This window comes from Emys orbicularis, chromosome 12, assembly GCF_028017835.1.
Source record: "Emys orbicularis isolate rEmyOrb1 chromosome 12, rEmyOrb1.hap1, whole genome shotgun sequence".
NCBI lineage: Eukaryota > Metazoa > Chordata > Testudines > Emydidae > Emys > Emys orbicularis.
In genome coordinates this window covers 36,279,720-36,293,653 of record NC_088694.1, presented here as the reverse complement: position 1 = coordinate 36,293,653, position 13,934 = coordinate 36,279,720, and positions in this window count along the sequence as shown.

The window sequence follows — 13,934 nt, the reverse complement described above, 5'->3', positions numbered from 1 at the left end:
ATGAAATTCCTATGCTCTCTCTTTTAGACTGAGTATCAGAGGGGTAGCCGTGTTAGTCTGGATCTGTAAAAAGCGACAAAGAGTCCTGTGGCACCTTATAGACTAACAGACATATTGGAGCACAACCATTCGTGGGTGAATACCTACTTCGTCAGACGCAGGGTCTTTTAGACTGAGTCGATCCTCGTTTTGTCCCTTGACTCGCTGAAGAAAATGGCATCATGTGTGGACTGGGTGTGGGTGGTAGAATATCTCCCCTACTGAAGTTAAAATGAATTGAGGGTACTTCCATTTGCTCCTACTCTTTCACCATATCCAACAAAAATGTCTTGTCCTTATTTTCAAAGCCAGAATTACAACCCCCTTTCCTGTCCAACCTATTCTCACATGGCCAGCTCCCACCTTCCCTTTGCCAATGATGAAAGCATGGATCTCTCAGTTCTCTGCTTCTTCAACCAGGACCTCAACAAGAACTTGGGCTGATATGGACCTTGGCCACCTAACTGTGATAAATTCCTATAAAAATCTTAGCATGAATCATTTGATAGTCCCGCTTTTGTTCTTCTACAGCACTGCTAAATTTAACAGTAATCTTGCTCCTGTGAGGGAATGGGCCTGGCTGGCCTTCCCTATGTCAGTCAAGCTGACATCGAAGGCCCCAAAGCGACTCCAGCAAGGGCTCGGTGTACTGGCCTTTACAAGGGCCTTTATAGGTTAAGGCCTGAACAAGACTAAGCTACACAGTCTCCTGCCAAATTCGGTCAAGGGTTATGACCAGAGGAGGGAGGGAGAAGGTGTAGTGCGGAAGGCCTCAGTAACATAATAACCGCTTGTTTATGAAATATAATAACCACTTACATGAAGAAACTGCTTCTAGCAAAAGGCCAACTTCTCCTATAATTCCAGCTAACTGCAATGCTAGCCAATCATATATCTTCTTTGGGCGTCCTGTAATAAAACCCTATGCCCTAAAACGGTAAAACCCCGGAAAAATAATATGCACCCAGCCGAGAATACACCCCAACTGGTGCCAAGTACTGCCCATATCGGAAACCACCAAGAAGCCCACCACCCAATATGCACCCAATTCTCAGAAAACTAATAAGGAAGGTATCGGGAAAAAGAGACAGACCCCAACTCTTATTTCACGTAAATGACGTATAATTTGTACTATGCTTACGGTTTGTAAGAATAAAAGGCAGCCTGCGCGCTGTGCTCGGTGGTGTAGTTTTCGGACTGCAACCCCAACGCGTTGGTATGTATTGCAATAAATTGGCCTCAGGCTTGAGTCTGTGAACTAAAATCAATGCGTGGGTGACTTTTTCCACGACAATTTTGGGGGCTCGTCTGGGATCACTCGATATCCCACCAGGCTGGAGGACCGCGGACCACTTCCACACCGATCCCAGGTGCCAGGTAAGAGACCGTTGTCTCTATTTGGGCTTCGGTGAGGAGTTGCCCGTAGGCTCTGGGCCTGGACGGGGTACGCTGTGATCTGAACTATTGTTGGGATTAGACTCATTTGCCTGATGCTTGCCTTGCTGCCGGCTAACGCACAATTGCTTGCTTTATGCTATGCTGTCATATAATTGTGTCATAAGCTAGGGGTTAGACGGGAGAAACTAACCCCTAGACATAGGATTGCTTGTGGCTCAGGCAGAAAGGCCCGAGGCTAAGGGGTAAGAGAACTGTCAAATAAGCATTTCAACGCCTTCTCCCTATGTCTGGGCATAGTTCACTGTCTAGTTGGAGGAGTGGCTGTACACGGACAGCGGGAGAGAGTGTAAATTGAAGCTTCCGGTTCCCTCGGAGTGGTGGGCCTCATGGGTCGGTCCAGGGACAGTCTCCCCTGCTGCGTGTTTATTGAGGCTGAGTGGCCGACTGGACCGTCCTGTGGGGGCCCGATTCTTGTCCCCACAGGGACGCAAGATTTTCTGCTTTGTGTTGATTAGCTTTGTGTGGCTCGGCCTTCGGGGATTGGTACCCTCGGAGGACGATTGACCGGCTGCTGGGTGACCCCGGAAAAGTGGTTCCCACAGGTGTTGTTGGGAAAAAGGATCCCGGAGAGGTCAAGGGGGGTGGCAGGGCTCCCACCAGCAATAGGCTGGTAGTGGTGAGAGATGCCGTAACAGATATCCCGATTTAGGTGTGCTGTGAGACTGTGGGTCGTATGGTGTCCCTATCCTTGCCTTTCCGTGAAGTGCTAGATTAAGCCCCTCCTTGCCCGGAGAGCAGGGAGGCCCCGGGAAACCGCCCACGTACTCCTAGGCAGTAGGGTAACCCATCCCGTTCTCTTGAAGGCGGGCCGGTGCTCTCTGCCAGAGGAGGGGTGTGCGGGGACCACGCCTTTCCTAACCCTTTTGTGTGGCTGACCTACGACCGAGAGGCCGTGGGCTCCCTCCCCTGACTCAGAGAGAAATTGCCCGCTGTACCGGAGGCAGTGGGGTTTCCCATCCCGTTCTCTCGGAAGCTGGCCGGTGCCCTTTGCCGAAGGGGTGTGTGTAAGGACTAACCTCATTAAATTCTCCCTATTGGTGTGCATGTTGAGCTGATCTCAGAAGGAGATCTAGGAGGATGACCTTGCCAAAGAAAGAAGGTCTAGGAAGGTGGCCTCGCCAAAGAAAGTAGGCCTGGGCTTATTGCAGTAATTTTGTGTTGTTTAATCGTTCAGGGAACATTGTAGCGTGCATATTTGCTCTGCAGCACAGCAACAAAACACTAACAGTAACATCCCCGGCCGGGCTGCTACATCCAGCGCCGGCAAGGACATTGTGAGTCTGCCGGAGTTGGTGTGGGACCCTGTTTGGGAGAAAAGAATGCCAAGTTCCTTGCTTGTGGGTGGATGGTTTTGTTTGGATAACTAGCCACCTGGATAAGTTTAAGGGGGGAGTTGTGCAGGCGAAGTCGTCTGGCCATGGGGACCTCGCAATCCAAACAATCCAGAATCGCAATCCAGAAAAGGGCACTCCAGCCGCGTATATGTATTCAAACTATGGCCCATTGACCTGCAAATTCTTGAAGGAATGGAATTGGAATACCAGAGACAATCCAAGCCTGCAATTCCCGGAGGAGGGGGCTTTTAATTTTAACAAGGTTCTGCATCTTCGGGGGGCCTTGTTGGTTGCCAAAGCAAACCAAACCCAATGGGATGCATTCTTTAATTGGTATGGGGAAATGGAAAAACGGCGTCGGGAATCTATCCAGAGGAGTTTAAACAACTCCCATGATAAAGTTAAAGCCCAATTAGAGGAGACTAAAAGACAATTGAAGGAAGCCCAATCTAAAGCCTTAACTCCCCTACCCGCCCCTATGTTTCCCGTAAGGCAGATGCCCTCGGCTCCCCAAGCCCCGACGGTACCCCCTCCTTATAACCAACCCCCCGAAGACCTTATAGATTTCTATTTAGACCATGGTAGACTGCCTAGACGGGCACACCAGGACCAGCCAGAGGGGGAACCGCCACAGGAAATCCACCAACAGGAGGAGGATTCTGGGGATGAGGACCCATCACGGGAGTCAAGCAGTGGAACGGGTGGGCAGTCACCAGCCCCTTCCTCTACGGAATCGCTAAGTCTTCCCTTAATGTCCTCACCGCAGTCCCCAGTAGGGGAATTGGAAAAGTGTATGCACCGCATCTTTGATCAGGCCGATCAGCTGGCCGAGATGCTGCGCATATCCCCTGGCCCGGCCTACCGTACCAGACTGCAAGTAGCCCGCCATGATAAATTAAAGGGGCCGGGGGAGGATGCCCAACCAAGTAAATTTAAAAAGCTGGAGAAAGAAATCTTGGGGGATGTAAGTGAGGCTCGAAAGGAGCTTGTACGGAGGCTCAAAACCAGCCCGGATGGGAAAATAGGGACCTCCCTTGAGGTGAAAAATTTTCCTTTGAGAAAGCTCCCTGGGGCGGACGGGGTCATGGAGGTCCATGCCCCTTGTAGCCCAACAGATATGTGCACTTTGGGCCTTAAATTCCCAAAAATACGGGACGACCCTCTCCGTTTCAGGGAGGAATTGGAGGTTGTTATTAACTGCTATAACCCCACTATGGGAGATCTAGACCAGTTCCTGCGAAGCGTAATGCCCAGAGAAACTCAGAGGCGTCTTTATGAGACGATAGAGTGGGAAAACAAAGTGGAGCCAGAAAGGGCACAGCTGGCCGAAATGAGAGGAAAACTTTTTGAGGGTATTCTTAAGGTCTGCCCGCCCAAGGCAGATTGGACAAAAATAAACAGTTGCAAACAAAGTAAAGGGGAAAACCCAGCTGATTATTTGGACCGGCTAAAATCGGTCTTCGAGAAATACTCGGGCATTAACAACGCCAAAACCCAAGCGGAGCAAGCCATAGTGGCAGTCTATGTCCAGGGCCTCCGCCCTAAAATCAGTGAACAGCTACGTTTGGGCCTGGTGGGTTGGGAAGGGAAGGGTCTAAAAGAAATCCTGGCTGCGGCCCAACATTATTTCCACCAAAGCAAAAAGAAAAGGGAGGAAGCGGAGACCCACCTAATGGCTCTCCAAATCAATAATTTGAACCCCAAAGTTCAGGAGAAAAATATGTATCGCTGGAAGGAACAAAATCGACCCTATAGGGGGGGAAACGGAAACGCCAAGGAAGGCTTACCGCCCGCCATCATGCCCCAGACAGGCCAAGTCCCCAGAGAGCCGCCAGTTTGTTGCTTTAAATGTGGAGAGGAAGGACATTTCAAAAAGTTCTACCCCCATCGAGAGCGGTGGGATTATGGGGAGCAGGGAGGGGCTCAGACCCCGCCGTGGCCGGGCCCGCCGGCTGCATCTCCACCACCTGCACCCGCGGGCTATAGATAGGACAGCCGTGAGACTTCATGTGACCTCATTGCCCCAGCTATTTCCTTGGACCAATCCGGCCCTTATGTTACCTGTACGATCAACAAGACCCCTGTAAAATGCCTGGTTGACACCAGGGCCTCCCGGTCCTCACTCCGAGTGGAGGAGTTCCCCTCCCTTCCCTTGTCCGGAGAGATCATTAATGCGGTAGGAGTTGGTAATATCCCTATACCCCATCCTGTATCAATCCCACTGCTAGTATCTATTGGCCCTCTGGCAGAACAACATGCCTTTCTCCTCACCCCTTGTCCCCCGGTCAACCTCCTGGGAAGGGATCTGTTATGTAAACTAAATTGTTCCATCTTTTGTACCCCTAAGGGGGTGTTCCTGGAGGCTCCTGAAACCGCCCAGCACGAGGTCTTGGGGGTCCTGCAGGCATACCCCCCCGACAAAACATCAAGCTCAGATCTCTCCCCAGCTCAGAGAGAAATATTGGCCCAAGTTCCCCCGTCATTGTGGGAGGACCATGCAAATCAACTCCTTACCTGAGGAGGTTGTGAAGGCTAGGACTATAACAATGTTTAAAAGGGGACTGGATAAATTCATGGTGGCTAAGTCCATAAATGGCTATTAGCCAGGATGGGTAAGAATGGTGTCCCTAGCCTCTGTTCGTCAGAGGATGGAGATGGATGGCAGGAGAGAGATCACTTGATCATTGCCTGTTAGGTTCACTCCCTCTGGGGCACCTGGCATTGGCCACTGTCGGTAGACAGATACTGGGCTAGATGGACCTTTGGTCTGACCCAGTACGGCCTTTCTTATGTTCTTATGTTCTTATCAAGTGGGTTGTATTGCACCCGTCAAAATTCGACTAGACCCAACCTAACCCCTTCCCCAGATCCCACAATACCCCCTTTCTAAATCTGCTGACGAAGGGATCAGGCCTGTTTTGGTATCCCTGATTCAACAGGGGGTTATTGTTCAGACCAGTAGTGAGTGTAATACCCCTATCCTGTCGGTACGAAAGCCAGGTACGGGAAAATGGCGCTTCGTTCAGGACCTGCGAGCTGTGAATGCAGTCGTCCACCCCCTGTTCTCGGTTGTGCCTAACCCTGCTACCATCCTCTCCTGCATTCCCCCTTCGGCCACCTACTTTACCGTGGTGGACCTGTGTTCTGCCTTTTTCTCTATTCCCATTCACCTGGAAAGCCAGTATTTGTTTGCCTTTACCTTCCAGGGCCTACAATACACTTGGACCAGACTGCCACAAGGTTACACGGAATCGCCTATCATTTTTTACCAGATCCTCCGGAAGGACCTGGAAAATGTTACGCTTCCCAAAGGGTCCACTTTGGTACAATATGGGGACGATCTCCTGATAGCCTCCCCAACCTTAGAGGCTTGTCAGGCTGATTCTCTGGCCCTGCTACAGGCTCTGGCAAGAAAGGGGCATAAAGCTTCAAAATCAAAATTGCAACTCTGCCTCCCTCGCGTCCACTATTTAGGACACGATTTGGCAGCAGGGGAGAGACATTTGTCTCATGACCGGATTAAAGCGCTACTACAGGTTCCCAGGCCCACCACTAAAAAGCAGCTCCGTGGCTTTCTTGGAATGGCAGGCTATTGCCACCAGTGGGTGGCTGAATACGCCTCTGTTACCAAACCCTTACATAACTTGACCCACAAGGATGTGCCGGAGCCCCTTCCCTGGACCCAGACAGCCGAAACTGCTTTCAAAGAGCTTAAAGAGCGGTTAGCTAGTGCCCCCGCCTTGGGCCTGCCTGACTACTCCAAACCCTTCACCCTCTTTTGCCATGAAAAGGATGGCATAGCCCAAGGGGTGTTAACTCAAAAACACGGGGACTCCTAACGGCCCGTCGCTTATTATAGCGCCCCTCTGGACCCAGTGGCAGCAGGACTGCCACCTTGTCTCAGAGCAGTGGCTGCAGCGGCAATTCTGGTAGACACCTCGGCCACACTCATTCTGGGCTCCCCCCTTCTTGTGGCGGTACCCCATGCAGTAACGGCGCTCCTTCTAAGGGGAGTGATCCAACACCTGTCCAATTCCCGCCTGACCAAATATGAAATGTTGCTCCTGAATGCCCCTAATGTAACTCTAGTCCAATGCCCTGTTCTCAATCCTGCTTCACTGCTCCCAACAGCCTGGGATGGGGAGCCACATGACTGCCAAGCGGTAACCACCGAGCTATGCTCCCACTGGATAGATCTGAAAGATACCCCTTTGTCCAACCCTGACCTAGTATATTTTGTCGATGGGTCCTGTTTAAGAAACCCGATGGGCATCCTTGTTGCAGGTTATACCATATGCTCACCCCACGAGATAGTGGAGGCCCACTCTCTTCCAGGAGTGAGCTCTGCTCAAGTGGCCGAATTGATCACCCTTACCCGTGCCTGCTCCCTAGCGGAAAAACGGTCAGTTAACATTTACACCGACTCCCGCTACGCCTTCAGTGTAGTGCATGATTATGGGCAGCTCTGGAAGTACCGTGGGTTCCTCACCTCTGGGGGAGCCCACATCCGGAATGGACCCTATGTTGATGCACTTCTTGCTGCCCTTTTACTCCCTTCTAAAATAGCCATTATAAAATGTGCTGCTCACCAAACCCCTAGTGATGAGGTCACACGAGGAAATGCGCTGACTGACGGATCAGCCAGGCAGGTGGCCCTTTCCGGGTCTCCGGCTGAATTTTCTGCTATTTGTTTCATGGCCCTGGCCAACTTTGCCCCAGGCCCATCCCCCGCCGAACCATCTTCCCCTGACATGCCCCCAACCCTTCTACGGGACTTGGCGGACATGCAGGAATCGGCAGAAGAAGAGGAGAAAAAGCACTGGAGGGCGGTGGGCTGTAAAAAATCTCCCGACAACATATGGCGCACACTGGACGGCCTCCCGGTGGCACCTGGAGCCTTGCTCCCTTATCTTGCCCGCCTGGCCCATGGCCTGACCCATGTGGGAAAGGGGGGAATGGAAGATTCAATTGGGCAGCATTGGTATGCCCCACACTTTGCGTCAGTGGCACAGCAGTATTGCAGTACCTGCCCAGTGTGCCTTGCTCATAATGTGGGAAAACCTGTCAGAACCAAACCTGCAGCCCATCCCTCCCCATGGGGCCCTTTTGTAAATATACAGATTGACTTCATTAGCATTCCTAAATGCTGCTCGTATGAATATGTTTTAGTATGTGTCTGTAGGTTCTCGGGGTGGGTTGAGGCTTACCCAAGTGCCAAAGCCGACTCCCTGACCGTAGCAAAAAAACTGCTGCAGGAATTCATTCCCCGATTCGGGCTGCCCCTTTCCATCAACAGTGACCGGGGCACCCATTTTACAGGCCAAATCATGCAGCAAGTCTGCAAGGCACTAAGAATAACCCAGCACTTCCACTGCGCTCATCACCCACAATGTGCTGGGGCAGTGGAACGAATAAATGGGGTCCTTAAAAACAAGATTGCTAAGATATGTACAGAAACCGGCCTTAAGTGGCCAGTCGCACTGCCCCTGGACCTAATGGAAATGAGAAGCACCCCTGCCCGGAAACACGGTCTCTCTCCCCATGAAATTTTGATGGCTAGACCAATGAGGATGCCAGTGGCCCCTCCTATGGCACCCAGTTGTCTGGATACACAGCTAATGGACGAGAAGGTCCTGGCATATTGTAAGAAACTCATGCAATGTATTAAGTCTTTGCACACACAGGTACAGTGTGCCTTTCCTGCTCCAGTGGACTCCCCTTGCCACGATCTACAGCCAGGAGATTGGGTATATGTAAAGAGATATCAAAGAAAAAATTGCCTGGATCCACGGTGGAAGGGCCCGTTCCTGATATTACTAACCACCCACACAGCTGTTAAGTGTTGTTACTTGCCCAACTGGATCCACGCCTCCCAGTGCAAGCAAGTCCAGGCCCCAGCTGACCCAACAACTTCACCTCCTCTCATTGGCCCCGAGTCACAGGAGCCATGGGAAGCTGCGGAGGTAACCCGAGACCTCCCTCATAAAAACCCTTGCTACTCATTAAGTGGAAAGGCCAAAATAAAGCCTTCTTAAATATCCTGCGGTGAGCCTAGCGCCCGCAGATACAGCCCTGTGACAATGACAGACCCGGCCGACAGAATTAAGGAATCAGCCAAAGTTCGGAAATGGCTCATGCCTTCGATCTGGTGTATGTGCGTGACTATGCTCTTATTATTAATCTTGAAATTTCATGATTCGCTTGTTTTCTTTTGGACCTCTGGATTGACTCCTTCTCCAGCCTCAACCCTTGGACCACCACCCTCTACCTCCCAGCCGCAAGCTTTCCAGAGAACCCGAGTCACCTGATCTTTGGATACCCTAAAGAAAAAGAGACTTGTTACAACAAAGGACATTGAAAACCTGCCGTGGTATCAGCGAAGAAATATCATTTCTTGGCGGGGGGGACATGTGGTATAACGTCCTGGGAGTGTGGGACCCACTATTACCTGGGCTTCCTGCCAGGGGAAGCCTCCTGTAAATACCCTCACATTCCTTCCGCATGTACGGCACTCCCCAACTGGGTGGATGAGACAATAACTGGTCAGGTAGCCACCCCTTCCCCTTTGAAGCTAACTCCCACCGCAAACCCCTTGGCCACTCCCCTAGCTAGATCCGAGGTCACTTTTAAAAATGCTTCAGATTGGCCTAGGCCAGAGGGCCCTTTCAACCTTGAAAGGTTTTGCTCCTCCCTGTTTTCAAAGGGACCTGACAGTCGTCTGTACGGCCACACCATCAAGTGGCGTAAAAACGGAAACGTCACCAAGGACACCTTTTCCTTTGACCTTAGCACCACTAACTTAGAAGCTCTGGGGGAAAACTCCCGAGCAGGAATTGAAATATTAGCAACAGCAGGCACTTGCGAGATAACATTCGAGAAGGGAACCTCCAGGCAATGCTTCACAATCACTTATCTGCTTTTTGGTATCCCTTCCACTTATTCCAGCTGCCACCCTAAATTTACTTTCACGTGTAGAAGGGGAGCCCCTACCCTACACGACTGTCCAATAGCCTATCGTCACAATCCTCATTCCCCAGCTACTCCCCCTTATCTCTCACCCAACTCCCTTTTAAATTTATCCGCCAACGGGACCAGAAGCATAAAGGTCTCCAAGCAAACCCTATGGTATAGCACACCCTACCAAAGGATTCTCGCTTCCAACAGTGGATTGTGCTAAATGCTACTATAGGGGTTATTACTTTCTCATTTCCCATCTCCACCTTCCAAATAACTACCCTATATCCTAATTGTACCCAGGGAGTGGCCATTTGGTTGGCCCAACTTATCCAATGGGAAAAATTTCGAAGAAAAAGAGGCCTATTGGAGGGGGCCCTACATGGTCTAACTGGAGCAGCTGCTATCTGGACCATAGACAAGGCCCAAGACCATGAACAGCGCCTAGGAAATTTGGAAAGGGCAACAGGTCTCATTACTGAGGCAGGGTTGACCAACACCCATACTGATATAGGGACCCTCCATACCCTGTCAGGACTAGGAACCGCAACCCAGACCTCCTTAACAAAATTAATAGACACCCTCGTCCTAATAGGAAAGGACACCGAATGGGATTCGGCTTGTAGCGAAATGCAAGACTTCTTCAATGGTCTCTTAGCAGAGATGCGGAGCAATGTCCTCAGTCAGCGATGGCCCAAAGCCCTTACCACTACTGTGGGAGTGCCACCCGAGCTATGGAAATGGATGCATACGTGGACGTTGTCAGGATGGGCCTGCGACTCCTCAAATTGCTCATTCCAGGCTTCGGGGCCAATTAATGGTACCTGGGCCCCGGTGCACTTACTTTTGCCAGGGCCCTGGGCGGGCTGTCTATGGGACTGGGTTATTGGCCAGCAGCTGTGGGAAGTCAAGCCATGCCGCGGACCCAGCCGCTTTGTAACCACCCCCCATGATTTCTCCAACCAACATGTTTGGGTAGGGATCAGAACCCTGTGGACCTTGTGGCCCTTGGAACCTCCTCAGTTGTTTTGCCTCCGCAAGTTGCACCCTGGGGAATTACTGAACATCTTTGATGCAGTCTGTTGGGCGGGAGATGCTGTAGGTAAGGCCCCAGGGGGAAAGCCCCTATTTCAGAAAGAAAATGGTTGTGCCCTGCCCTCAAATCCTCACACCCCTCTCCCCTTCCACCTTAACTTATCCACTGCACAAGGTAGCCGCTTTATCTCGTGGCCTGTTAATCCCCAGATTTATGTAACCCTCCACCCAGCTGTTCCTATAACCTTCGACTGGACTTCCCTGATTCCAAACCGATTCTTAAATCTAACTTCTCTTCGTTCCCTACTCTCCAACATATCTCACCTCCAAGACCAAATTCATTTACTAGAGGTCGAGTACAACAGTGAGGCCAAGGCATTTCAAGCTGCCTATCGCGTAGGTATCCTATGCTCTTCCCATGACGTTTTGTGTTTTGCCTCTAAAGAAGTCACCCAGGCCATACCTAGCCTTCTCACTTCTACGGTTCTGAAAATATGACTCTGTGTAATAGCTGCAATCTGCTGCTGCCTATTAATAGCCGTTTTTTGCTGTCTGTACAAGGCATGTCGATTACCCTACCAACAGATTCAGTCTCCACCCCAAGCTCAGCTTTTTTCTCTAGATGCCTCTGAACCAATACTATACTGTCCCTCCAAAGCAGATATTAGTCGCCTCAGTGTTATTTCCTCTGATCCCCACTCCTCCCCAACAGAATCTCCAGTCCTAACCGATCTCAAACCCATTGGGTCCCAGTTTCAACCCCCGTGCCCCGCTGGAGCCTTTGATTATGTCCCTATGCACTCTTCTGCACCCCTTGATAATGATGCCTACAAGGCATCAGAGGAGGGAGATTGTGAGGGAATGGGCCTGGCTGGCCTTTCTTATGTCAGTCAAGCTGACATCGAAGGTCCCAACGCGACTCCAGCAAGGGCTCGGTGTACTGGCCTTTACAAGGGCCTTTATAGGTTAAGGCCTGAACAAGACTAAGCTACACAGTCTCCTGCCAAATTCGGTCAAGGGTTATGACCAGAGGAGGGAGGGAGAAGGAGTAGTGCGGAAGGCCTCAGTAACATAATAACCGCTTGTTTATGAAATATAATAACCGCTTACATGAAGAAACTGCTTCTAGCAAAAGGCCAACTTCTCCTATAATTCCAGCTAACTGCAATGCTAGCCAATCATATATCTTCTTTGGGCGTCCTGTAATAAAACCCTATGCCCTAAAATGGTAAAACCCCGGAAAAATAATATGCACCCTGCCGAGAATACACCCCAACTGGTGCCAAATACTGCCCATATCGGAAACCACCAAGAAGCCCACCACCCAATATGCACCCAATTCTCGGAAAACTAATAAGGAAGGTATCGGGAAAAAGGGACAGACCCCAACTCTTATTTCACGCAAATGATGTATAATTTGTACTATGCTTGCGGTTTGTAAGAATAAAAGGCAGTCTGCGCGCTGTGCTCGGTGATGTAGTTTTTGGACTGCAACCCCAACGCGTTGGTATGTATTGCAATAAACTGGCCTCAGGCTTGAGTCTGTGAACTAAAATCAATGCGTGGGTGACTTTTTCCATGACACTCCTTTGCCACTAACTTCCTATGGAATATAGAGTCCTGAAGACTCTTACGGTACATCTTCACTGCACGCTTCTTTTGGTGGCTTGTACAGCATATACACGGGTAGCCCCCACCCCCAGCATATGTATAAATAGTGATGTAGACAGAGACACACTGCTTAGGTGAGTAAAGACATGCCTAAAGAGGCTGGATATTTATGCGAGTACATACCCTATATGACTCTCTACACACCCAAGCTGTGGCCTCTTGTCCACACCTCTATTTTTAGGAGTGTAGTGTTCCTCTTCCTTCCAGCTGCAGGGGCCTCTCCCCTCTGCAGGAAAAGACTGCAGGAGTGGGGTAACACTCCATCAGCTCTCTGCTGCCAGAGCCTTTCCCCAAGACATGTAGCTTATGCAGCAATGTGGACGCAGCGTGGTTTCTATTTCCTTGACACTAATGTGTAGTGTAGACATAGGAGGACAAAATGTTCCAATTTTATAGGTACAGACCCGATATTTTAGGCTTTTCTTATATAGACACCTATTACCCCCCACACTCTGTCCCAATTTTTCATGTTTCCTATCTGGTCACCCTATGGAGACATAGCCTCAGTTCAGCCCTGTGGAGCTTAGAGCCTCTTCAGCACTGATGATTCTCATTATCCAAACACTGTTTTTCCTGTTGGTTTGGGTGTCTCCTGAGATCCTTGGAAAATTGAGGCTCACTTGTATTTGCGTGAGCATCGTTCAGTTTCAGGTGCATTCTTCACTTTTCCACTTATCACAGCTTTCAGGTAGTGTCCCGAGGAATGTGGTGTTATGCGAATATCCCACATCCAAGCTCGCATTGGGCGCTGAATGGATTTAAGGCAGACGTTGTTCGCACCATTGGTAGGTTCAGACCTGAGTGCTGGTCATAAACACAAGACACTACCATAAATAAACTCTAGTCTTTCCACACGGAAGAACATGAGTGGACATCTACAGGAAGTTCTACCACATCCCTGGTACTTTAGGGAGCAGTTCTGCCTGTGAGTAGAACTGACTGGGAATTTTCCATTGGAATGATTTTTCCATGGGATACAGTTTCTCCATAATTCAAATTTTCTGTGGTGTCACAGTGTCACACTGGCTCTGTATGACAGAACAGGGGTCAGTGCATGTGTGAGTCATCTGCCTCCTAATGAGGTTTAAGGGGGGGATGTGGGGCCCTAGAGGGAAGAGAGAGACCTGGTGAATTAGTCAGGGGAATGGCAGGTGAGAGCTGCCTAAGACTCAGAAATCAGCAGGTCAGAGCTGCCTGAGACCAGGCAACCGGAGGAGGCCCCTGAAGGAAGCTGTAGGTGTTTCCGACAGGGAAGATGGAAGAGCAGCAAGAAGGTTTTGCTGTCTGGAGACCTGGAGAGGGCTGAAGGCAGGAGTGGACACAGAAAGAGTTGCCTGCTGGCTTCCAAACTAGAAAGCTGGAGCCGAGGGCTGAAGGCAGGGGAGCAGAAGGGGGCTTTCCCACTTGTGTCCACACTGGAGAGCTGAAGTGATTCCCGCAGAA